General features: G+C 43.9%; 1 protein-coding gene across 4 annotated transcripts in view; it reads right to left on the reverse strand.

Annotated features, from left to right (window-relative positions):
• LPP (LIM domain containing preferred translocation partner in lipoma) overlaps window positions 1-25555 on the reverse strand; it is a 331834-nt gene that overhangs the window by 226820 nt on the left and 79459 nt on the right. The window contains exon 1 of one of the 4 annotated variants that reach the window (XM_074912518.1): window positions 2762-2816. The exons of the other annotated variants lie outside the window; for them this stretch is intronic. The gene's annotated coding sequence lies outside the window, so the exon portion shown is untranslated. Of the gene's footprint in view, window positions 1-2761; window positions 2817-25555 lie in introns of those variants that run through there. 4 annotated transcript variants of the gene reach the window in all.

The raw sequence follows: 25555 nt of genomic DNA on the forward strand, positions 1-25555 counted from the left end.
GGGGGGACAGTGTGATAAAGAGGTTACAGCCTTTGCGATTGACAGGACAGCTCATTTGATGACAAATATATCTATACCTGTGGGTATAAAGCCCTCTCTTGCATGTAGGGCTTCCCAGGGAGGTGTTGCCTTGCTAATGCAAATCCCAAAGCAGTGAGCGTGAGAGGGGAGCAGACAGGCTGCTCGGTTCAACTGGGAGCAGGCATGTGGGTGTACAAGTATGTGTGTGTCAAGCATGGAGCATGTGGGAACTGTGGCTGTTTAGTTAGAGACTCATTAAGAAATGCAGCAGACTCGGGGCCAACGTTCAAAGAGGAGCAGTGTGAAACATTTCTCTGGAGGAAGATTAGCATGTGTTTTTCTTTACACAAATAAAACTAAAGAGAGAATCGTAATATGGACAAATCAATTAACTTCTGAAAAGCCAAGGGCACTGCATGCAAGAGCAGACGAGAGGGGAAGGGCTTTGTTACAGGGACACTGAAGCAGTGCATGGCCTTTCTTCCCTGAAAAAGAAATTCAGTTATTGCTCCATGAAGTGCTGATGTTAGCCCTATCTTCATCACACTCACTGTACAGGAACACAGCTGCTTCCTTCCCAAAATGGCCATGCACATACTTGCATATTGGTATAACCCTATGCATGAAGAGCTTGGGAACATCTTTGTGAAAATACATGAGAGCAGACACCAAAAGTCTACTGCCACGCTTGACTTGGCAGTTTCAGCCTTAAGGTAGGAGTTTGAGACTGATAGAGGACACCCAGAACAGCATGCACCCTTCTACCAGAATAAAGACTTTCTGTGATGCAGTTCTACAATGTTCTACAATCCTCCAGCAAATTTAACCAGGAATGCTCTTTGCAAAGTTAGCGTTTCCTTACAATGATCTGATCTCACACAAAGCCTAATGAGAGGCCAGATGCAATAGGTCAAGAGCCCGGTTCTCCAAGGAAACAAAGCTGAAAACCTAGTCAAGAGAGGAAAAATCAATCTCTTGCACAGGGCACAGAGTAAAAAAACAATTTGTAGGAGACAGCTTGCTTGGCAAATACATTTTATGACATGTTTTTGTCCTGAGTTGTAAGCACCTGAACATCTGACTTCACCACTCACAAATATATTGATGCTGTTGCTTAAGCTTTGAATAGAAAGCAAAACTAATACTGACTCATTTAGTTAACAGTCTATAAGGATGGGCTTCTTCCTAGATTTCATATTTACAGCAACCCACTGGGACAGTTTATTAGACTTAGCCAGGAAAGCTGCCACAGAAAGAGTGAGACTAACAGACGAGCTGCCATTAATCTTCCATAACCCAGCAACTGGGAAGACCAGGCCTTGAACCAAATACTACTCTCTTGCTATTAATCTCCTGTCCTCTACTTATTAATCCCTGGTCTGTCTTTGTCTTTCAACATTTATTAATGTCCCCAACTGTTTGCAGTAAACAGGATGCTGAAATCTCATCTCCAGCTAGCCATAATTTACACACACACAAAAAAAAAAAAACAACAAGAAGAAGGTAAAGAAAGAAAGCAGAGATGTGCACTGCATATCGAAAGAGCAGAATGAAAGTGCAGTTATATTCAGTGACACAACAGTGTAAAGAAGAGGCACTTCTGATTTCAGTGTGCCCTATGGATCTCTTACAACTCTCAAGTTGGGTAAGATCAAGGCAAATTAAAAAGCTCCCCTAGTTGAATCCACCATGGTGGCGGAAGAACAAAACCCCGCACACACCTTCCCACATGGCAATGGGTTGCTCTGGACCCACGCTGGCTTGCAATGCAGCTCCCAGTGCACGCACCACGCGTGGCCTTCTGGTGCAGGCACCGGGCTCAGGGAACCATCACCACAGCAAAGACTGCCCAGAGGCACCGCACTCTCCTGAGGCACATCTCCTCCTGGAGAACTTCATGGCCACTGAGCTGTTGTAGACCAGCTACCCACATTCATTCATTACCAGCTTCTCAGCAGGGCTGCTCACTGCTTTCTTCCCCCAGCTGTTGTGACTTTGTGACACCTCTAGCAACCTCTTTTGCCTCCTGGGATGGCACAACTGAGGGAGGCTTGAGGACAGACCTGCTGCCCTGACACTGCTCCTTTTTTGCAGTCTTACCCTTGCTGCAATTGAATCATCGTATTACAGGATGGGGACAAAACGCATAACCTGGTAAGGGACTCCTACAAGAATTTGGGGTAGTTTATCAGGGTGATCCTTAAGTCACAGCTAAATATCTCCAGTGTATTTGATGGAACTGGCAATTCTGAAGAATGGATTGATTTGCCCCTCACATAAATTTGTATTCAGGTTATTCTTAATAGACTTACATACTTTTCTACTTTCATACACTGAAGCACAGTTATATTAAAGCTAATAATACAGTCAGCTCTCCATCATCAGCTGGGAGCATATCCAGGCTGCACAGAACCATGCCGTGGACAGGGAGCGAGTTCAGGTCCAGAAACAGGAAAGTCTCATTCAAAAAGACATCAAAATAATAGAGCCCACAGGACCACGCAACCCTTCCCATGCAACACTCCCATTCCCAGGATGGCCTGCACGTTTGCTGCTTCCAGACCTGGACCCAGAAATAGTAGAACCACCTTGAGTCTCTCACATTAGCCTGCCCTCCGACCACCCAGGCTTTGGAGAAATGCCCAGTGTTTGCTAAATGGCCAAATGTGGTCCCAGGGTCTTCCCACTCTCTCTAAACTCAGCAGCTGGTAAAATCCCTGGGACCTGATCCATTCCTCACCTGGAAGCAAGGCAGCCTTGTCAGGCACCCAGACAGACGTATGGACAGGCTCTTCCAAGGGACCTCTGTGGGTGCAAACAGAAAGGTCAGAATCAATGTTTTGCTCATCAAGAGAACAGAAAGTAAATCAAGCTGGCTGCGACACCCTGCCAAGAAAACAGCCCCAAAAGGGCCCACAACGCCAGCTGTCATCTTGTACGGAGCAGACCACAGCTTTTTTTCCCTTCTGATACAACTGATGTGTCAGTCTGTCCCTGTTTTGACCCATATAAGGGTTTTTCACATGTTGGCAGGACAGATTACATCTGAGCAAATGTTAGAGTAGCTGAGGTTTACTTGGGAGAGAAGCTATTTGTTTTAAATCACTGTAGAGCTGGTGAAAGGCACTGACGTAAGGGCTGCAGGTAACAAAGTCTCTTTCAGATCCTGACCAGACACCCTTCTGCCTCTCATGCTTAAAGAGCCTCTTCTTCCCGAGCCTCCTCTGCTGCTCAGGCCAGTGGTGAGTCACCCCTCCAGCACTGGCTTTGCATGAGAGCACCAAGAAGAACTGAAGCTGAGGTGGAATGCATTAAACACACAGCAACTGTGGAAGAAGCAGCAGGGTGGGACAGCTTAAACCCTACCTCCACCTCCAACCCTGCTTTCCTTTTGGGTGCCTCCAAAGACTCCCAGTTAAAAAGAAAACACAGGTCTTCTAAGTTACCACATGCTGCTTTCAACCAGCAGCCTTTCGTACTTCCAGCTTAGGGATATCTGAGCCTACTCTGGTCTTTTCTATTTCCTTTCATCTCGGTCCTGGAGAAGAAATAAGAAAGTTTAAAAAATAATAGTGATGATTAGTGAACAGTCCAGTCCACCTCCACCTGCCCCAGCTCCCCCTGCCTACCACTCTCCCAGCTGCCCCAGGTCACACCCAGCTCCTCCTAACTAAAGCCAAATTATCTCTTAACAAACATGGCTGAGATTAAATCATTAAAAAGAGGGAGGAGAGACATATCTAGCCAGTCACATACATTATTTTTTTAAGGAAGCCAGGCTGAAACCCATTAGCCCCACCATCAGCTGTCTTTGCTCAGGGGAACCAGGTCTGGCAGGGCAGCAGCTTCACGCTCCTGGTGTGTGGTGAAGGAAGGGGAGAACAGGGGATGAGAACTGCAGCAGTTGCTTCAGATCCACACCAAAGAGCAAGAAGCACAGAGAAATTTGCTGAAGACCTGCCTACACAGACGCTGGATATTCCTTTCATATTTGCCATGACAAAAAACTCATGTTAACATTTTTGCAAGCACTGTAAGCCCATATCAAGTAACAGCAAAGATGCAGACAGGTGTCCTGACCACAGAGGAGACAGCATGTGAGCAGTTTGGAATTTATTATTATTGTTATTTTTTAAAGGGGCAAACAAATCCTAGAGATTTTTCTGTACATGATAAATTTTCTGCCCCCTGTTTGATGTTGCTTCCAGACCGAAGACTTCAAATAGCTAACGCTAACCTATGCATCAAGCCTGCTTTAAACCAATGGCCCTTATGTGACCAGAAATGAATGCATGGTGAATCATTTATGCCACACACAGTGGGGGTGATGAGCGGTGGTCCATGTCTCCCAAGCACCACACCGACACAAATACACTGGGAGAAAGGAGATCACAGCCCTCTCTGCATCACAGCCTAGTAATTCAGCAGTAGCGCCTCTGCATTTTTGGAGCTGGAAAACACAAGCTCCAGGTCAGCAGCCCAGCCATGAGTAGTCAGAGAGAACAACATAACTACTGGCATTTTCTGCAAAGTATGTAAAGAGATATAAATAATCTGCATAGGCTGCACTTCCACTCTCTCTGCCTGCCTTTGGGAGATGCTTAAGAGAAGCTGCATTTTAATTACTAGCCCAAATCAAGGGAATCTGATCTTGACAGCAAGGGAAAGAGAGCAACCCAAAGTTACAGACTTCAGCGTACGTGGGTCCCAGCTCTTTGCTTCTTTGCTGACATTACTGCTTCCAGGAATTAAATCAAAACCCCACTTAACTTCAGAGAGGTTGCAATTTGCATCTAAAGTGCCGCCTAGGCCTCAGTTGTAATAAACAGATTCAGCTCCACTGAAATCGAAGGAGTTATTCTGATTTTGTCTGGTTATGGATCTACAGACCCATAAACATTACTGCTCATCCAACTTCCAGCTAAATATCTTCTAACAGAAGACCATTATCATTGGGATAACTTGTTTAAAGCACTCTTGAAGACTCATTAGCATCGTTGGGTTTTGGTGGTTGTATTTTAAGAATAAACCCCAGCAGCTATTAAACATTTGAAAAAGGAATGTTAACAGTTTACAAATAAAGCTGGAGTGGAGATATAACTATGTTTTTGGATTTTCAATGGGAAATTGTTAAAATGGAGAAAGCAAAGAAAACAGAAAAATGAAACTGAGCTGTGCACACACACTGAAAAAAATCACCCCTGTTATTTAACAGATAATGAATTAAAAAGAAACAGAGGGACGAGAAGCAAAATCATGCTAGAAAAACCCAATCCTCTCCTCCTTTTGAGCTTTGCTAGATTATATTTCAAGTACAGTGGACAGATGTGCACCCCAGGAAATACAGATGTACTTCATTGGCTGTCATTGGCCATAACAGCTGATCTCAGGTCGGGCTCCTCTCCTCTGAGCCTTCCTCACCCCTGTCATAAAGCATCTCAGCGACAAGCTTGTGCTCACTCCTCAACATCAGAGCAATGCTGTTGATGACTACTTATACAGCTCTCGGCCCAAGGGTGGATGCTACTGACCATCACTACATCCATACCATGGACTCGGGGTTGTTATCTTTAAACCATCTCACCCAATTCACTGGTTCCCTTGGGCAAAAGGCCACCCCATCCACTATAACGAAGCTCCTGTTCAGACTGTTGCATTGCCGCAGCTTTGTTGATGAAGGAGAGTCTTGGTTTGTTTGTTTGTTTCAGTTGTCCTGCTCAAATTATACTGCCGAGCATCATTTACAAGCCAAGCATCACACAGGAAGAGGTGAAAGAGCCTTGCTTGACATTTTGCAGAAAATCCACAAACATCCCAGGCCCTGCCCCAGGGCTCAGGTGCTGATTAGGAAAGGCCACCAATACCTCATCCCAAAGAAGCTCTTTTTAACAACCCCTTGACCTGGAGCCTTCCAAAGGGGCAACCCTGACCAGTGTCACAACCTGGGTCAGCCACAGAGGAATGGTGGGGAATGTTTGAGCTATTTCCTCATCTGATTTTCATTTCATTCATTTATCACTCAAGACAGGGAGATACCCTCAGATCCTGAGTGTGTCTTGCTTCAGAAAGAGCTTTGCAAGCCAACAGCACTGCCTATCTTAAAGCTCGTATCGTAAGAGCATAACAAGACCACTGTGGTGCTAGCCCACGTCTCACAACCACTGGACTGCAGGATGGCAGCCACATGTCCCAGCTGCTCTTCTAGGCTTGCACATCACCACAACAGGTACGGCTGTGATACCCACACAGGCGCCTGCACAGACCTCCACTGGCTCGAAAGGAAAAGGGCAGAGAGCACAGCCACACAATGCACACCCACCATCAGTGTGTGCACAGGGGTGGTGGGGGACAGGGACATTTACAGCCCTCCAAGGTGCACTCCATCAGCAGCCCCTTCTGCTCTTCCAGCCCTGAATGCAACCTTAAAAATCCATAGCTCCAGAGACCTAGCCCACGGGCTGCTACTCCAGCTCATAAGGAGAGGATGACCTCAATTTTGCCAGTCAAATGGGAAGGGATAGAAAAAAAAAGTAGTATTATTTTGTCAAAGTTAAACAAACACACTCCTGGCAAATCAAAGACAAAACAGAAGAAGGGATACAGATAAACTATCCCCGCTATTGCTTCAGTGGCAGAGAGCAGGTCTCAGCTCCAATCAACACTCAGGTAGCTCAGGTGCAAGAGGAAAGACATCACAGTCTTCCAACGTCACACTCCTTGGTACCATCCTCCTGTACCAAAGTGCTACTGAACCGTGAGAGCAGCTCACCTGGGAGGGGAGAGGATGCTCAGACAAGCTACTTCTTCCTCACCGGTACCTTTTGCTGAGCTTCATCTGCAGGAACAGCAGATCTGGAAAAATGATCCCACACATTCTTCTTGCACTGCAAATCAATAGCCCAACCACAATTACCCAGGGCTACTGGGCACCATGAGCACCCAAGGGCTACAGGAGAGCCAGTATCCGAGTAAACAGGAGCTGCCAGGCCCTTGCCCACGCCATGCACAACATCTCCAGCAAGCAGCGGGCAGGTTTGCTCCCCACCTGACAAGGACCCTCTTCCCACTGGCCAAGTCTCCTCACTGCTATGTAGGAGCTTCCCAGAGAGACCAAAGAGAAAGTCAGGCACCACTCAAATAAGCACCTGCATCTACAAACAACAGATTAAATTCTCAAGCTACAAAACTATGTTTTAGCAAAAGTGCAATTGAACTCCATGTACTTGTTACGTTTCTAAATATAGTCTGGTTGTCAAGACAACAAAGAGACTGATGGATCTCTAAAGTGTACTGTATCTATTTAATTGTCAGCATTTCAAACTGACTTGAGGAGGGAAAAAAATGCTGCGTGATAAGTCTAATCGTCATGGTTACCACTGGCTAACTCCATAATAAAAATATATATATTCTAGCTAAATGTGCCAAGCTATGTGAGGAGCAGATGGGAGACATTCTCATTACCGCGACAGCCTCCACTGGAAAACTAAACTTGAGGAAGGATGCGAGAGACTTTACAGAGATCTCAGACACAACAGACATCGTGGGCTGCATCTTCCCAGTCATTTGGCAGCAGTTGCTCAGGCTTTTCCGCCACGCTATTCGCCCCATGCGCACTGGGACAACCCGTGGGGCTGGGGCTGCCTCATTGCAAGCGTTCCTATTTGGGGATCTCAGCCCTCACCCAGAACAGCCCAAGATAAAAGTTGTTCCTCACTGAAAGCCTCCGACAAAATCTCATGTGCAACCATCTGGGATTTGCACTCCTACCCTCACCCACTTGCTCTACTACCTCCGGGCAGCCATACCTGAGCCCACAGGCATCGCTCTGGCAGAAGGCTGCTACAGCCTGGCCCTTCTGCTCTCATACTATTAACAGCTAACGGAAGGGCTACATCCAGCCTTGGAGAAGAGAAACTGGTGGAAAGAAACAGCCAGCCGCCACTGCAAATACACCAGCCTGAGGCTGAGCTGGGAAACGTCACGCACCCCCAGCCAGCCTCTGCACTCCTATTTGACAAGGATGATTCAATAGCATGAAGAGCATAAATATTCAGGTGAGGTCCTTCCTGAAAAAGATGCTTTCCAAAAAAATCCCTCAAACACTGGCTTTTTACAGTAAAGACCTCCACAGCAATGTCCAAGATACCTACCTATATATAAAGTGACTGTAGCTTTCCTTCCTTCACTGACCAAAACTCATCCACCTACGCTCAGTTCTCACTTTTCATTCATTAAACCAAAGTTTAAGTTGCAAGAGAAAGGCACAAGTTTCACCCAGGTATGAGAAGCAATGGAAAACAACTCATTCACCTGGTGAGCACTGATGTCAATGATTGGTCAGGTTTCCAATTAGTCTGAAGGTTCCTGAACGTTTTCAACAGAAACCACATCAAAGTGGAATCATCCTTAAAAATCTTCCCCAAACTGTTTCACTCCTTCATACAGATAAAAGCTCTGTATCTCTGCTGTCAGATGCTTTCATGGAAGCCAGAAGGAATTGCCTAAAACCATCTCCAAGAGAGCCACAAAAGAAAATTCGATCTGGTTGGAAAACACTACTTAAGAGAAACACCACTTTCCAGGCGCCTCAAGCAACACATTTGAGTTCGAGGTATTTCCCCTGGAGCTTGCCCTCACTCATTACCAAGATGAACAATTTCTGAATTTCAAATATGAGATTCCTGGTGATATAAAATGAGCTTTCGCTCCTACCAACACAATCACCGTGCTGTTCACCCCTGTGAGCTGCCTTACAGAGCAGTCTGTGCACAGACATGGGCAGTGAACATCAAAACAGAAGTAGCACAGAAGTGTTATATCCGGGGTTTGTGTGAGAATTATTTCAAATACTATTAAGGTTAGGAGCTAAAAAGGACTCTTAGGCACAAAGAAGTGTATGTCTCAAAGCCAATGGGAATTAAAGGCAACATTTTTATGAGTATTTGGGTACACCCAAAGTGAAGCAGCATCAGCGTTTTGTCCCTAGGTGCCTAAATACTTTTGAAACTAAGCATTGCCATAAGGAACTTCAAAGAGATTATAGCCCTTCTGAAAGCTGTATCCAGAGTTTAACTGAGCTGAAATCCCAAACAACCAAGAGCTGATTCAAATCATGCTCTAAAGCGTGCATTTCAACATCATATGGGTGCAGGAACCTAACTCTGGTTTTCCTCTTACTAAAAGCACTCGCCTAGGGCACCAGGCTCTTACAGTTATGCCTTTGGGACAACTATTACTTTCTATTCTAATAAAGTATGTGCTCTCTGAGCAAACTCCCCAGGATGACTCCTTTGCTTTGGCACAAACGGACTCATTTGGTTAAGATAAAAGGATGTTCCCTTGCATCATTTTCATGTGATTTTTTTTTGTTTGGTAAGATAGAGAAACAGTTAATTTTGCTAAATGAGTGCTCTGTTGCCATGACTTCACTGCAGACAAACACAAAGGCATCAAGCTCCTTCTCCCTGGGCGTTGTTTTTTTTTTAAACAGGTATTTGATCATCTTGATTCTCTTTCTTCTTTTCCCAACATCTGGATTTCCAGCAATATCCCACAGTCAGATACATAATGGCAGTAGCTACTCAGTAAGTTAGGGAGATATTCCTGTACACATTCATCCCCTCACAATCTGCCTGCTGTGCTAATGCACCCAGGACAGCCCTGCCTGCAATAGCAGGCAACAAATCTCTCCAAAGGAAACCCTAAACTTATGGGAATAGTCCCTGAAAGTCAGAATTCCCACAGACCCACCAAGGACCAAAGGACGGCTTCATCCTGCTCACTGTCAAGACAGGCTGTTGCCTGGGATTTTGCTGGGTCTAAAACCAGAATCCTAAATTAAAGTCCTTCCCACTGCCTCAGTTTCTCTGGTGGATGAAGAAGGCTGTGCCTACATGTCATCTGCCTCTGTAGGGTGTTGCGACATTGGCTGAGTTAATATTCATGGAGTACACTGGGGATTAAGAGTATTATAGACTTTACTGAGATAGAGGGGGTTTTCTTTTTTCTTTTTTAATGTTTGCATTGAATAGACAGACTAAGTAGAAACGGCATTTGTAGCCTGCAGCCATTATCCTAGTAAATGGCTTATTACAGCATGCAGCCTACCAGCTCACCTCCATTCTGTCTCACTTAAACACATGTAGGTGTAAGTGCTGCTCATTCCAGAGAACTTTCTTTTTCACTGTCTCTGTCTGATGGAGACTTGATAGCTGGGCTCACAAGACAGGGCTTCGGATATAAATACTTCAGTATGAGCGTGTTGTTTGGTACCTATTTCTGACAATCACAGAACAATTAATTACTTCCCATCCAAGACTAATTCCTGTCTCTTCCAAAAAAGGCTGAAGGGGGGTGAGTTTTGTCTCAAGGCTTTCAATTTCCTGATGAGTCACAGCAGATCCACTACAATAAGCTCAATACTTCAGACTGTTTCTTATCCAGGTATATTCAATACATTGCTAAGATGTGAAGTGTGCTATTTTAAGGGCTAATTTCAGGCACTGTGTGCATAATGCCTTCTCATCCGAACATTCAGTTTCTCCTGGATGAGACAGATTTACTGCCTGCACCACCATCCCTTCTCCCCCTCCCCAAACCATGTAGATAAATAAACACTACAAGAGCAGAAAGTGAAGAATTGTACACTTGGTGCACTGATGTTCACAACACATAGCCCTTCAATAAGTAGCACTCTCTCCCATTTTATTAGTTCATTCCCTGCCCTTTGGCAGTAAAATTACTTATGTGACAGCAGCATCTGACAAGAAGAAAACATTCACAGACTGCACGGGTTGCAACAAGTCCACAGCGTCTTGTTTTCTTCATTCTAGGGCCAAGAATCATACGTTTATTTTTCTGCCCCAAGGAGCAACTCTGTATCCCTGTACGAATCCTCAATTGTCCCCAGTTCCCACGCCACCCACTCACAAGCTCCCAGGCTCCATCAAGCAGGCAGGAGACACCTTGCCCAACCTCCAAGTAGCAGCACAGGTTTTAGGGACCAGCAGGTACCCTCTGGTCCTCATTATTTAATTTAACAAACTCCTAGAAATAATGTATTGTGTCAATTGGGCAACTGATCCCAGATGGGTCACTGGAGCCTACAACAGGTTGCAATCTGCATCAGCCTGACCACAGTCAACTGTGGTAGAAACTGCCTCATCCAAGATGACTCTGAAGGGGCAGAGCAATGCTCACATCTCCCTGGTCCATGCACAGGCCTAAGTTCCCACAAGCAATGCAGTTAAAAGCACTCTGGACACCAACAGCTGCCTAATAAATGTGTGGATATGATGATAAATAGGTTAAAGACCATAACATTTACATGAGAGAGACCAGGTACAGGAGACAGGTATGTTCTCACTTTTACAGTTGCTACTGTGCAATCAAGGACATCAGCTGCTCTAAGAGCAGTCACTGCACAGACACCACCTCAAGACTACACTTGTGCTACTTGCTAAAAGCAGTTCTCCCCACGGCACAACTGGACTACGCAAACAGTTTCTATGCAAACAGCAGCAGTGCCAGTTTCTGTCAAGCACATGCTAATTGCAAGTGATTCCAACTCAAACACCCTTAAGTCAGAAAGCATTTAGGTGACATGTAACCAAGGTCTCACATTTGTCTCATGAGCTCTCCAGTGGTGAACAAACCTGCAAGCAGCTATGAAGACCTCCCAATGTCTCTTTTCTCTCTTTCTCAGAAAAACTTTCATGTAAATTCTAATTTTATGCCACAACAATGCAGAATATTTTTGATCCTTGCAAGGTCTTCAGCCTGTTGTTGTAATTGAATTGTCAAAGCAACACAAAGGACATGACCACTGATATTCCACTGAAGTCAACAGATCCTCCAAGGCTCAGTGGCTCTTCAGGTGCTACTTTGGAAGTCAATGTCTCTTCACGTATCACATTTATCTAAAAACCTCAGGGTACCGTTTCACAAAGTCTGTGGGAATGAAAATGGCAAGTGGTGAAGGATGATTTCACACAGCCAAATCCAACTTGGGAGGACCAAGGAAGCAAATAGACTGAGGTGAGCTGTGAGTTTAAAACATGGCAAATCTCCTCTTGAGTAGGCTCAGTTAGTTAAGGTCACTTTAATTAAGGTGAGGATACTCACCTGAATTTTACAGATTTCCATGAAATACGCTATTATCTCAGTCTGGGTGTTTATGGGACAGGCAGTGGGCTTCACGAGATCTACAATGACATTCACTCTGAGATGCAGGTGACAGAGCAACACAGCTCAAAATACATATGAACCCCCAGCTGGAATCTCAGCATCTGTTCTCTCTATTTTAGAGTACCTGTGATAAAGTTTCTCGAGCAAGTTTGGACTGGACCAGCCAGCATCCATTTCTAACAAGATCAGAAACATGTGCTAGACTGTGCAGCTCTCCTCTTCCATGTAGGGCAACCACTCCTTTGAAGAAAGCATCAGACAGCAGCAGAAATCGTGAGCTGATGGCCTTGGCTGTGCTGCAGAAAGTGCCTGAGGAGTCACTGCCTCAAGACAAGTGCAAGCAACTTTCTTAAAAATTAATGTTATGAATAAAGAGAAAATATAGAACCACATTAACGAAGATGACAAAAAACCCCAAACAAACAAAAAAACCTGAAAATATCCCTCAACGTAAAGGGGATCATAAATTATCTTTTTTTGAACAACATTGCTGGTAGCATATGGGTCTGCAGCATTAACAGACCAGTGATGAGATTCAGGCTCATCTCATGTTCTTAAAACATGCAAGACCAGGATTCTCCCATGCCAGGCAGTTAAGTCCCTGTGCCTTCCTTAAAAGCCATTTGGTACGTTTCTAAGTGCAGTAGGAGAAAAATAATCCTGCTCAGTCCATGCCTGCATCTCCCTCTTCTCCCATTAGCACACGGGGAGAAGGTTGGCTTAGAGCAAGACAACATTTCAATTTGAATATGAATCACTCCTCTGGTGAGAAAACAAAACAGAAGCCCATTTCACATGAGCCTTATCTGAAGTTATAATGAAAACTGACAGATCTAACAGGAGCAATGGAAGTAAAGTGTGGTGAAAATATTGTCTCAGACAAGCAAACAACAATACTTTCTGTCCTAGAGGATCCCAAAGCAGATCCACAAACTCACAGAAGCAGGAATCATTTCATCTGCCACTGAAACGTGGTCCTCTCTTGGGTGAGTACTCAGTTCAGCATCATGCCACAGTTCATGATGGAAGAACGAACATCACTGAGCACAAACTGTGTGAGAGTTTAGGAAGGCGTGATCCTTCAGTGGGAACTGGACCACTCTCATGGAAAGTGGAAGTTGGTTTAAATTTTGATTCATACAATTCAAAATGCCATTATGTGGGCTGAGCACCCAACACGGACAATGTTGTACTTAAAAGTGATCTGTACATTTCCAGAGCTAAATATTTACTTTTCCTCCTGGCAGCATCTAGCAACTTGCAGACTATTTACCTGCATCTTGGAAACAGCTATTTAATCCTACAAACGCATCAATAATGCACCTTGACTCAAAAGAATGGTTCTCTGAGCTCTGAGGAAACAATGAACAAAATCATCATCTTTTTCTTACTTTTTTGGCAAATGTCTGATAAAGCTTTTCAGAAAGGAGCTTACTTAATCTTTTCCCACATTATATTCTATATACAGTTGCCATTCTAGAAAAAAACAAAACAAAACCAAAACAAAACTTGGTGAACAAATGCAAACAAATGAGGGCTTGGCCTAATCTGCCTAAACCAAAAGCCAACCTCCTCTCTTACTGGCTCAGCAACAGAAACCCAAAGCCAGTAAGTTCCTAGCATTTCTGAGAGTCTGACTTTCGGATGGGTTTGCGCAAGTTTATCTTCAGTGCCTTGGAACTGCACAACAATTCAAGGGAAAATGCCCTTAGAAGGAACATGGATGGTGATACATCGACTTGGACAACTACTACCAAGCCATTTCACTGTAGAAGTGACCTCTCTCCAACCACAGAGTCATGTTCTTGCCAAGTTGGAGACTCACTCTCATGTTGATTTAAACAAAACTAATTAATTTGGTTTTCCTGGGAGAGGGAGAATAATCATCAAATTAATAAACAATAAAGGAAAGCTACAATGAGCTGAACATGGTTTACAGGTAAAGTTAATTTCCAGGGAATCTGGGCAAAAATTCATTGCTGATTAATCAAACAAGTCATTGAGAGGTCTTAAGAACAAGCTATCAAGTGAAGTCATTCTTCCTCTCCACCTCTTATTATTAGTTACTGCTGGAACTGGCTTTTTCTGCAAATCTCTAGACCATATTGAAGTATACTGGAGAACTCTAGGAAGCGAAAATTAGTTCTCAAAATGAACTAAATTGCTTCAAAAGCATTTTTTTAAAGGTTGCATCTTGCTTCTCTCTCACCCTTGTGTATTTAGGATGAACTACCCACTACAAGAAAACAGCCACTGTGCAGTTATAGCTGAGAGTTCTACTAAATTTGGTGGTACGGGTGCTTATTAGCTGTAGGAACTAAGGGAGAGAGAAGGTGCCCAACGCCACTGAGGCAAGCCAGTAGCAAAACCCAAGGAGAACCGAAGAGCCGCGACGCTCAGCTCTGCCTGCAGCCTTGGGAAGAGCTTAGGCAGGGAGCTGGCATTGCCTGCAGCCAGCACAGAGAGCTTGCCTGACTCCAGAATCTGCTCAGCCTGGCAGAAGAGTAGGAGGTGCAATTGCTGGCAGGAGCAGGCAGAGCAGCAAAGCTGGTGGAGATCATAAATGGAAGTGTGTTGTAAAACATGGAGGTGAGCACAGACTGACACTCACCTTCACAGTTCCCCCACAGAAAAGCACGCCTCACTACACTCTCAAATCTTTGAAACGCGTCCAGCCTTCACTGGATCAATCCAGGAACCTCATTTGTATGCATGTTTGTTCTCACACGCAAACATGGCAAGGTTTTAACCACACGCATTTTGCACAAGTCCCGCAGGCCCAAACTTACAGGTTACTCGGGAAACTCAGTCTTAAATGGGAAACCAAAGGAAAGAGATCACACATAAAGGCAAAGACCACAAAGAACTGCAGAGCAATTTGGATTGGAAGGGAGCTTTGCAGGAGCCCACCACAGAGGTTCCCCAAACCACCCAATCTTCAGGGAATCTTTCTTAAAACAGGACTTACTTAAAAGATTGCACTGACTTATCTTCCAAAACTGATTAGTCACATGAAAATATGGGCTAGACTCTCTTCATTTAATATCATTCCCAAGTGGAAAGTTCTCATCAAAGTTATAATATATTCAGTTCCAGAAGAACAATTAGGTGACATTAGAGGGGTGGTTCTAACTCTCAAAATTAAATGGCCTTGCTATTTATCACCATGTGCTGCACCTTTAAAAGTTTCCAAAAGTGATGGTCTTTTTTTGTGCATGCTGGAATATTCAAGAGCATTTCATATCTATTCTCATATCAAGAAAAGAGCAATTAGATCAATAATGAAACAGGAGTGCTCCCTTTTACTTTCTGTGGTTTGCAAAGAGCTTCATGTTTCTGTGTGAGCATAGCTCTTGTTTTAGTGATGTGAAAGTGTGTGGTTTGTGCGATACCCAGTTTCTTCTAATATTTGAGTTTCTGTTGTTATCTACCTACAATTTACAGTAAAGCATCTCTTATTCTCACACCTCTTGATCTCAAAATTAGAACAATTTTCCCAACAACAAGATTTTATTACCCCATGTAGACCTTTTATAAATACTGGAAAGCTTGCTGACAATACACTCCTCACTAATACAGCATGAAATCACAGAAGACAGCATTAGTGTTACCAAGTCTACCTATGCATACATCTGTGGATACAGACACATGAAGCAGCAAACACAAGGTTTTCTTTGGGAAAAAGGACCGATTTCGTGTTTGGAAAAGCAACTAGAACTCAGCTGCAATCCATGTCGAGGGTCCCAAAGCACTATACACAGTGGGTAAAGATTACTGAGTGACATTTGAGCCAACGTTTACACATGACTATTGTGCTATTCATCATGATCAGATTATTACTATTTTCAAAAGTATCCGTAATATTTAGAACTTTCCCCATCACGCTGCAGAGAATGAATTTAATTCTAGCAAAAATTTCTTAAGAACCCTCCAAACAGGAAGGACACTGCAACTACTGGGGATGGGCAATCTACTGGCTCTAGCATCAAACTAAAACATGCCACTTACAGCGTTTGGACACTCTACAGAACAGATGAGAGCACTGATATTTTGGCCAGAAATGTTCATTTTCCAGATAGCTTTTTCTGGCCACATGCTCTACTCCAGAATCCTTGACCATGCTGTCCTCGTGTCTCTCAAAGACATGCATCTTTGTCAAATATACTGAAGGTCCTAAAGAGAGAATTCACCTGCTGCTACAACACAAACATCAATCCAACATAAAAATCTCAAAACAAATGGAATACTAAATATTCCTGAAGAAGAAAAGTAAATCACCAACAGCAAGGTTTTCAACCCTGTGACAAGTCATCTGGCCAGCTCTGGAGTCTGAACCTACTAAGTGCGCAGGCTGAAGAATCTCAAATTCTCAGTGATTTTTCTCTCTGGACCAGCCTCCTAGTTTGCACACAAATATTCTTTATGATTATAAAATAGTCATGCCCTATCTGGCATTAACTTAACAGTGATGGCATAACACTGCATTACCTAGTCATCCAGCTGCTTTGACCAAGATTAATCTAGGCAAGCCAGGACACAAACATTCAAACTTCTTGATGCATCTTGCACCCACCCATGAAGGACTTGGCTTTCAGCCAGCCTGCTTAAACCCTGGTGGGATTAGCCAATGTTCAATAGGCTCCTGTATGGGTTAAATAGGGAGGTCAAGCACTGCGATCTAAAAAAGGACATGACGGGTGTATATAATCCCCCACAAGGCACATCCTCCACCCTTTACAGCCAGCAATAGCGATGACTAAGGGCACACAGCAAAAGCCATAACCAAGGCCACGGAAATGAAAGTGGCAAACGTACCATTTACTCTGTCATCTTAACATGAACTGAATTTATCTGATTTTATCATCAAACATGCCAAAAAGGACATGTTTGGAAGAGATGCACAGAGAGAACAGTGAGAATATTGTTTACTTGGTTCTAGCTGGAGCAGAACTGCTGAAACCTTCCAGGTTCATTCCTTTGGATTCCCTGCAGATAGCCCTGATGGTATCGGGAAATGGCAGTAAATAAATCTGGACTAATGCAAGGCACTTTACAACATCCTTCTCAAATGTTTGGGAAATGTTCAATAAAATTAATATGTAACACACTCTGCTATAAAAGTGCCCCAGTTAGGTGTTGCCACTGTGGGCAGTCATAGTCTGAAAGTGCTGTTTGACCAAATGTTTAAATTAAGGGTGGGTGCTAAACCAAAAATATTCTTCTAAATTAATGTCACAATAGATCACAGTGACCACGGAGCTCAAGCATGCCAAATTTCAACAGTATTTGGTTTTCCCACTGCTATCCCCATGCAGGAGACCTGACCACTCCCCGTCTCCAAGTCTTTCTCAAAGTTTGATGACATTGTGGGATCTTTCTCTGAAATACAGGCAAAAACAGACTTGATAAAGCAAACAAAGCTGTTCCCATAGTCTGTTTATTTTAACGCAAACTCCTTACACACCTTAGGAGAGCCATCAGCTGGCTTATCCCCCACCAAAACACCAGAAAGGACTTTACACTGCTGCTGCAGCTTAACCCAATGCTGGGAATGGCTCCAAACATCTCTCTGGAAACTAGTGCAATAATAAAACTTCTGCTGAAGTCATATGGCTCTCAGGCAGCTCAAGATGGGCTATCAGGAAGTGGGACCCATCTCAAAACAACCACAAGCTCCTCACCAACAGAGATGCCCATCAGCAACACAGCATCAGTCATTGCCCTCACACAGGCACCTGGCCATTAGAAAATGTTGGAAACGCCTCTTCCATTTTCCTCCTACCTCAGACAACTTCAGTAAACTTGGAGCCAAATGCTCTCCCTCACCAATAACCCAAGCAGTATTTGGACCATTGAAGATGAGGTGAAGAGTTTTCTTCCCATCCTCCAGACCAGTCTGGACACCCTCTCCCCCATCCCAACATTAACAGAGTTTGTCATGGGTTCTGAGTTACCTCCGTGCCTCTCTAAGCAAGAATTTGGAAAACCAGCTTTTACTGAACAGATAAGTCTGGTCGAGATTTGTGATCAGATGCAATGCACGGTACAGTGTGTGACCTGGAGAAATATTACCATCAGCTAACAACAGCACAAATTTCTTTCTTCCCTGTCCTTCATTAGCCTCAGAAGCTGGCCTTGCCAGCAGCAGTAATGCAAGTTGAGACAACAAAGCACATTAATGATGGGCCCTGTCATGTTCTGTATTAATTACTGTAGCTAGTAGTAAACCGTTGGTTATAAATTATATTTTGATAAACTGCCCTTTCTTTGACAAGCCAGCTCCAATGTTTAATGTTGCACTTAATCCTCAAATAATACCCCAGGAGTCCTCACTGTACCCAGCAACAAATCAAAGCAACCTTCAAAAGGCTGGCACAGGTCCTCTTTTCCTACGCACCCCGACCTGAAACTATCCCATTGCACCAATTTCATTATAGGTCAGCTCCAAAAGCTGAGCTGCCAAAACCAGCAGCACACTTCAGCACCAAGGGTCATACAGAGGTGCCCCAGCACTTCTCTGGGCAAGGGAGCAATGTAAGAGCCAGAGTAGAGCATGTTTATACACACATATAACAGTTTTCCAGAAATGCTGCAGTATTACAGTGTTTTGCAATGTAAAATAGCAGGGCAGTAAACCCCAGAATATCTCAACATTCAGAAGAGAGGAGAATTTCTTCTACCTGGGACCGAAATAGTCAACTAAAATCTTTAACTAAAAACATCATATTCTTATTTTTGTTTCTTTTTAATTCAGTGACATTTAGCTAGCAGAACAGCTGTTACCAAAGGTCTAGGAGAGGTGGAATCCCATTTTCTATATAAAGAAAAATGTTTTGGAGGAAACTGCAATTTGACAAAAATACCTGTTTAGCAAAGTACATTTTTAAAAGTGGAAAAATATGTTCTGTTTTTTCTAAGGTAGCAAAAGATCCACCGCGGCTCATGAAAAGGATCCCAAGTCCTAGGAACAAAGACATAAAATTATTTTGCAACACACATACGGAAAATAAGGAGGAGGGGTGTGCCCTTTAAGAAGCAGCACAGGGAGAGACCCTCCTCTACCTCAGCCAGATGTGCCCATCACCTTCCACCACCATCCAAGTATGGGAAAAAACTAGCCATGGTCTTACCAGAGAGCAGGTCCAGCTCTCAGCAGTGACAACCAGGAGTTTGCAGCTGGCTTCAGACAGAGCTGGGTCAAGTCTGGCACAGCCAGCACTCTCCTTTATTTCACTCTGAAAGCACAACTCACCACACTGAGCAATGACAAGATGTTGCACATGGGATTTACAGTGCTAAAAACCCAAAAGCTCAGGGAGAGGATCAGCAGTGGCAACTGAGAATGCCATCCCCTCCTCCGCAGAACGACGTGAAGCCCTGCGGCCTTGCTGCAAGTTGTAAATTAAAACTGCTTACAGCAGTCCAGGGTTCAGTCCTGTTCTTCCACCACTGGTAGCAGATGGTGAGTGCTATTATTAAATCTTGATTGCCAGTTTATAATAGTAATTGCATGAAAACTTCTGCCCATGGACAACTCACTATATTTTAGGAAAAAGCAGAAGAAGTCTTGCAGTTAAATAACTTTCTTATTTTAACATTATTTTTTTTTAAAATCATAACATACTTCTCCTAATTGGAAACACACAGAAAATAGGATATGGCCATATTAGTTAAAGGTCAATGCACATTTACCCACCTCTTTCGAAACTGACAGTATTCTCGTGACAGCCATAAAAGCTGCTTTGAATTTTAGTTCCCTAGAAAGTAAATATAAGGAATCCCAAAGCCGTAACCACAAGTGCCACAACTCTTAACACTGATGTCATATTCAGCTTAATGTGTGCTGTAGGAGTCAGGATGGTAAAGCTTCAAAATTATCTCATCTATGGTATACAGGAAGAAAACAGTAATTATCCCCCAGCCCATCGCCCCGGGCGGGTACCACAATGCCTTCATTTGATGCAGCATTAACAGCAGGACATGTTTTATTCCCAAGCATTTAGCGTAGGGCATTGCAGGGCTGGTGGGACCATTTACAGGGGCTGTTGCAGCCATGTATCTCATGCTACTGTATGTTTTATTTCGGTTTGCAACTACTCCTTCCAATTTCAACTACCAAACAAATGTTCCCCTTTCTTAAGGAACCAGTTTACATTCACTTGTGCTGATTTGTTTCTGGATCAATTATCCAGGGAATTTGCTTCTTGATCAATTAGCCAGGGCAAAGGGGGTCGCCTCAGACCGTCCCCTGGTATATTAGATGTAAGGGGAGAGTGTAATTAATAGATGTCAGGCACAGTCCCCCTTGAGGCATTGATTTCTTCCTACTTCAGAAACACATGGGGAGAACACGATCACCCTTGGCTGTCAGGGGTCCTCAAAAAATCCATAGGCCTGGATTTACAGAAACTGCTAATCATTTTGGATGCTGAGAAGGGGGAAGGAGGAGTCTGATGCTGCAAAGCAGAGAAAAATCTCTTACTAACTGTAACACCTTAGTTTATTTCAAAAGGAGCTTATAAAAACAGAGCTGCACAGCCAAAAGACTTCCAGAGCAAGGATCAACCAGGAAAACCCCTTTTGGTCCCAACCTGTATTGAGGGAGATGCAAACGCTCTTCCTGAACTCAGAGCATCTGCACCTCTGAGGCACCCAGACCAGGGATCGCTGCAGCCTGACAAGTTTGCTCCCCAGCTCCCCCACTGTCACACCATATCAGTCAGCACATTTCCACCACAGACAATTTGGGTTTCAACAAGACGTCTATATATAAAGTTGAACTTCTAGGAAAATCGACATTTTATGACTTAACACCTTGCTTATTTCCTTTTAAGGTTTAATTTTTCCATCTCTTACATAAAGTCCTCAGAAAAAAGCTCAAGCTATTTGATTATTTTCATTATCCCAGAGTTCATTCACGAGGGTGCAGCTAACAAACCACACACGACAATACTTGTGCAAAGCTAGTTAAAATATCTTCATTCTGCAAATACTAAACCACCTGAAACAGACCACACAAATGAAAAGCACGGAAAGATAGTCCGCAAGCACGTCAGGCAATCTTGCTGAATATTATGCTTAGCTCTGCACAAGCAATAAAGCATTTTTCACTGTGCACAAAGGTTCAAACTCAAAAAATGGCTACCCAGAACTGTTCACTCCTACCCACCCCATAAGGCATAGGAAACCAATCCTAGGGTCTAAAGAAAAAAATCCCCTTTCTTTGATTTGCGGAGTGATGCCGAGTCTCTCTGGAGAGATATCAGCACTTTGGCTGGACAGCATGTTTTAATGTGAGCTAACAGAGGTAAGAAAGGTTCTCCAAGAAAGGAGACGTCAGTGTCATGCAGCCGGAACGCTGCAAACCTCATATTTCAAACCAATATAAACGGAAAATTGTTACATATCTCTCTCTAGAAGTCAAAAAACACCTCTTTTCACTGTTTACCTTAAAAAGACTGCCCTGTGTAGGTATCTAGACAATCCAGCGATGTGGCCTATGACACAGAGATGTATGGTGGAGAAAGAAGGAAGTGAAGTCTGGTCTGAAACAACACCGTATGCACATGGTCCTGCACCAGCACCCACCAAAGTATACCTCTACTAGCAGCTCAACTTCTGCAGCCTGCAACTGATGAATGTCTTTTCCACTGGAAACCTTTCTGCAATGATAATCTACTACAGAAGGAAAATCACTAGAGGAAGACACCCAATAGCTTCCAGCCAGAACACAACATGCCTTCAGCAAGACCTTTGATTTTCACAGGCACACACTAAAGTTGTTCTTCAAAACAAAGAACAGCCCATCTGTTGCATAACTAACCTTAGGCTGCGTTAGATAAGTCGTGCCTTCTCACAAATCAACTGACCTTAAATAATGTCCCCAGTGTATTCAGAGCCAATAGGTTTCTCTTTTAGAGCTCAACTGACAGGTCTTCTCCTTCCAGCTATTCCTTCAGAAAGGCACACAAAGAAGGTTTTAAGAGATATCTCATGCTTACTGTTCCAAGAGCAGCTTTCCAGGCCAAAAATTAAGCACAAGATCTCAGCTCCAGAGTCGCATCTCCCTTTGATGGCTTCTTCAGCACTTCAGTGCAACACAGCAAGCAAGAGCCTTTGCAGGACGAATGGGGATTGAAACAGTTGATAACTGGAGAACGCAGTATACCTCGGGACAGACTGCTGCAGTTCTACCACTGAGTCAAGCCAGAAGGAAAACAGCCAGCCATGCCGATGAAGCACTGCTTTGTATTATGGATAAGGCAAAACAAAGATCTGGTGATGAGAAGCTCTTGCGTGTCATGCAAGGGTCAGCAGCAAAGGCAAATTCCACCATGGCATTTCCGTTCTTCGCCCAACCCATTACTAAGAGTGGATACAGCAGGATCTTTCATTGCTTATCCAAAAATGCCATTTAAAATAGCTCTGCATCATCACCCTGCTGCCACATTCCACTCCAGAGGTGGGATATCAATCCCCACGCAGAGCTGAAGCCACAGGGCACTGTGCAATGAGCAGATGAGCTCTCCTTACACCATTTCTCCAAACCCTATCCTGTGAGATGATGCAGGAGCTCTGCAGCAGCTTGCGAGGTGAAAATACTCAGGAAGAGGCAGTGTGAAAGTAAGCAAGTCTCTGCACCACTCAGGGCAGGTTGTTTCATGGTCCACGCAGAGGTCTGTGAATTCCTTGCTGGTGGGAGCAACATTTTAGAAGTTAAATCATCTGCAAAGCAAGGCCATTTTCCTTTGGGAATGCAAGTGCCAAAGCAACTGCCCAGTAAGCCTGTGGCAAAGATGAAAGAACTAAAAGCCTGGTTATTTTCTGACACCAGATTAGCTGTCATACAGCCTCCACTTGAGCACCAATTCCCCTACTTAAAAAATCAGGGCCAACAGGGTGTCCTTTCCTGATGTGCGTTGCTGCACTCATCCAACTGCTGCTTGATAAGAGTTTTGACACAAGGGCAGATAAAACACACACATCCACCAACTCTCTGATCTCTTCTGATGGAGCACATTAGGACAAGAGCCTTGCCTCACCTCTTGCAATTGGCCAAACCAGACTTCATTGGTAAGGTTCTGCCCTAGAAAAGAGGCACATTATTTTCTGTATAAGCCATCAGTGCCTCTTGCTGTAACTGCATGACCCCACCAGAGTTGTGAGGGTTGTTCGTACTAGAGGAGCTCCACAGCTGCTGAGGAGCTTTCTAGTAAACCGAGCCCTGATGGCAAAGCAAAGGGATTGCAGAGCCGAGTTACTGGAATCTATTCCTCCCGCATTAGTCAGCATATATGAATACATCCTCTTGCTTCATTAAATTTTAATTGGAGTACATGTGAACAGTTTTGCTGGTTACTTAATCAAAGAGAGTCTGAGTACAAGGTGTTCACATGAAAAGCTAGAAAGCAACATCCTTTCTAGCTTCTAGTTCGGATTTTTTAAGCATCTATTGTCAATTTCTTCAGGTCAGTTGACATTTTGGGGCTGCTGCAAAGAACCATGAAAAGTAGCCTCAAAGTGCAAATAAAGCACTTTGGAGGGAAACCGGACACAGATCATTAACCCTGCGTGCTTCATTATTATCCTGACAAAAATGAAACACAAAATCCCAGAGCAGCTGTTGCATTAGCTAGCTGATTGGTAACGCTAAACACAATGATTGCTCCGCTGCTGTGTGTCATGCATGTTTGGGCTGGACTGCCTGGAGTTTCATTATTTTAAGTGTCCTTAGGTACTCTGAAACCACAGCAGATTTGGACCTATAAAAAAATCCTACTTGTAAACTTTGGGATTTCCTCAGTAATCACCTTCCCTTGTACTGCAACACAGATGCTTATTTGTTCACACACACTTTCCCTGAGCTTAGAGAAACTTTGCATGTCCTTTCTTGCCCACCTAGAACAGGCTGACCATCTCCAGAACTCCTTCCTTACTAAAACAATGAGCTGTATGACTGGATTCTCAACTTCCATAAAATCCATATAGCTAGTACAGCTTGAATTGACTTAGAGCAGTTCACACCAGCTGAAAATCTACCAGTAAGGCAACTGCAAGAGCAAAAGGCACAGCTAGGGACAGAACCTCGCTGCCTGACTGCACGAGAAACAAAAACCAGCTATGTTGTTCTACACAGCGCTCTCTGGTAAGTGAATCAACAAAAAAAAACCCCAAACAACAACAAAAAAAGTACAGCAATTAAAAGCACAACAAAAGTTACTGGACTGGTCCTGCACACTTTCTCAGAAACGTATATATTCTGTATAGTGATAGGTCCTGGCAGCTTGGGACTGACACACTTTCTATGGCAATGTCCTAATATTAGAAAAATTTGGTCATAAGCTAAAAATGTTACAGAAATAGCACAGGATCATAAGTCAGCTGAGTCAGAACTTGATCTGCTACTTGACTTTTATACTATTTTACTCTTTAAAAAAAAAACAAGAACAAGCAGCACATCACACAGTGAGGGTTTTTTTTTTCAAACAGTTTGCTTCTGTCATCATTTGTGAAGAAGAATGAGCCTTTGTGGGGGGGAAGTCACTCAAAATGGCAAAAATCAATCTGCAAGGAAGCGAAGGACATAGATCCCCTCATACACCAGAGCCACATGTGTAGCAAGCCCTTCACTAACACTGCAGCCCCTCTGTGTGCAAGCTCTGGTGGGCAAGAGGATGCTTCCTGAAGAATCCTCCATCAGAATCCCGGGGGTGAGGATGGGATTGTACCTGGTAGTACGGTGGCATAAAACCCAGGAATCTTAGATGTTCAATGCAGTCTTCAGCATAAAAGCATTTTATTTGCACTCTGTACTTGTAAATCATTGGTAAATAATTAACAGACAGCATAAGCATGTAACAGAACTGAGTTGCAGGTGTTAGCGAAGGCAAACTGCTATAAATGGATATGTCACAGTAATAAGCCTCCTGTTCACCTGTCGGGTGCTGTAGAAATTAATTAAACAATTTAGTTTTCATAAGTTAACCCCTGACACTCAGAACCTACTAGAAAGCACAGCCATACTCCTTCTCTGTTATTTATTGCCATAACTCTTTCTCCTTTCACAGCTTGGGCAGTCTTTACATGAAGAAACCATGAACCGACCCAGACTCCTCTTGCTGGGAAGAGCCCTGGGGCCACACACAAGCCCATTCATCCATCCAGTGACGGAAAGGGGAGATGGAAGCAAGGAGCCTTTCCCCAGCATCCTGCTGGGAGCTGCTGGACTCTCTGGCTGTAGCAGCAGGAAGGGATTTGCCTAGACGAACACATGAACGCATGAAAGAGACCCACTCACTCCACATCTTCTCTTCAGTTTCTCCCTCCCTCCTGCTGCTCCCCGTGTCCT

Source organism: Athene noctua, chromosome 8, assembly GCF_965140245.1.
Source record: "Athene noctua chromosome 8, bAthNoc1.hap1.1, whole genome shotgun sequence".
Classification (NCBI taxonomy): domain Eukaryota; kingdom Metazoa; phylum Chordata; class Aves; order Strigiformes; family Strigidae; genus Athene; species Athene noctua.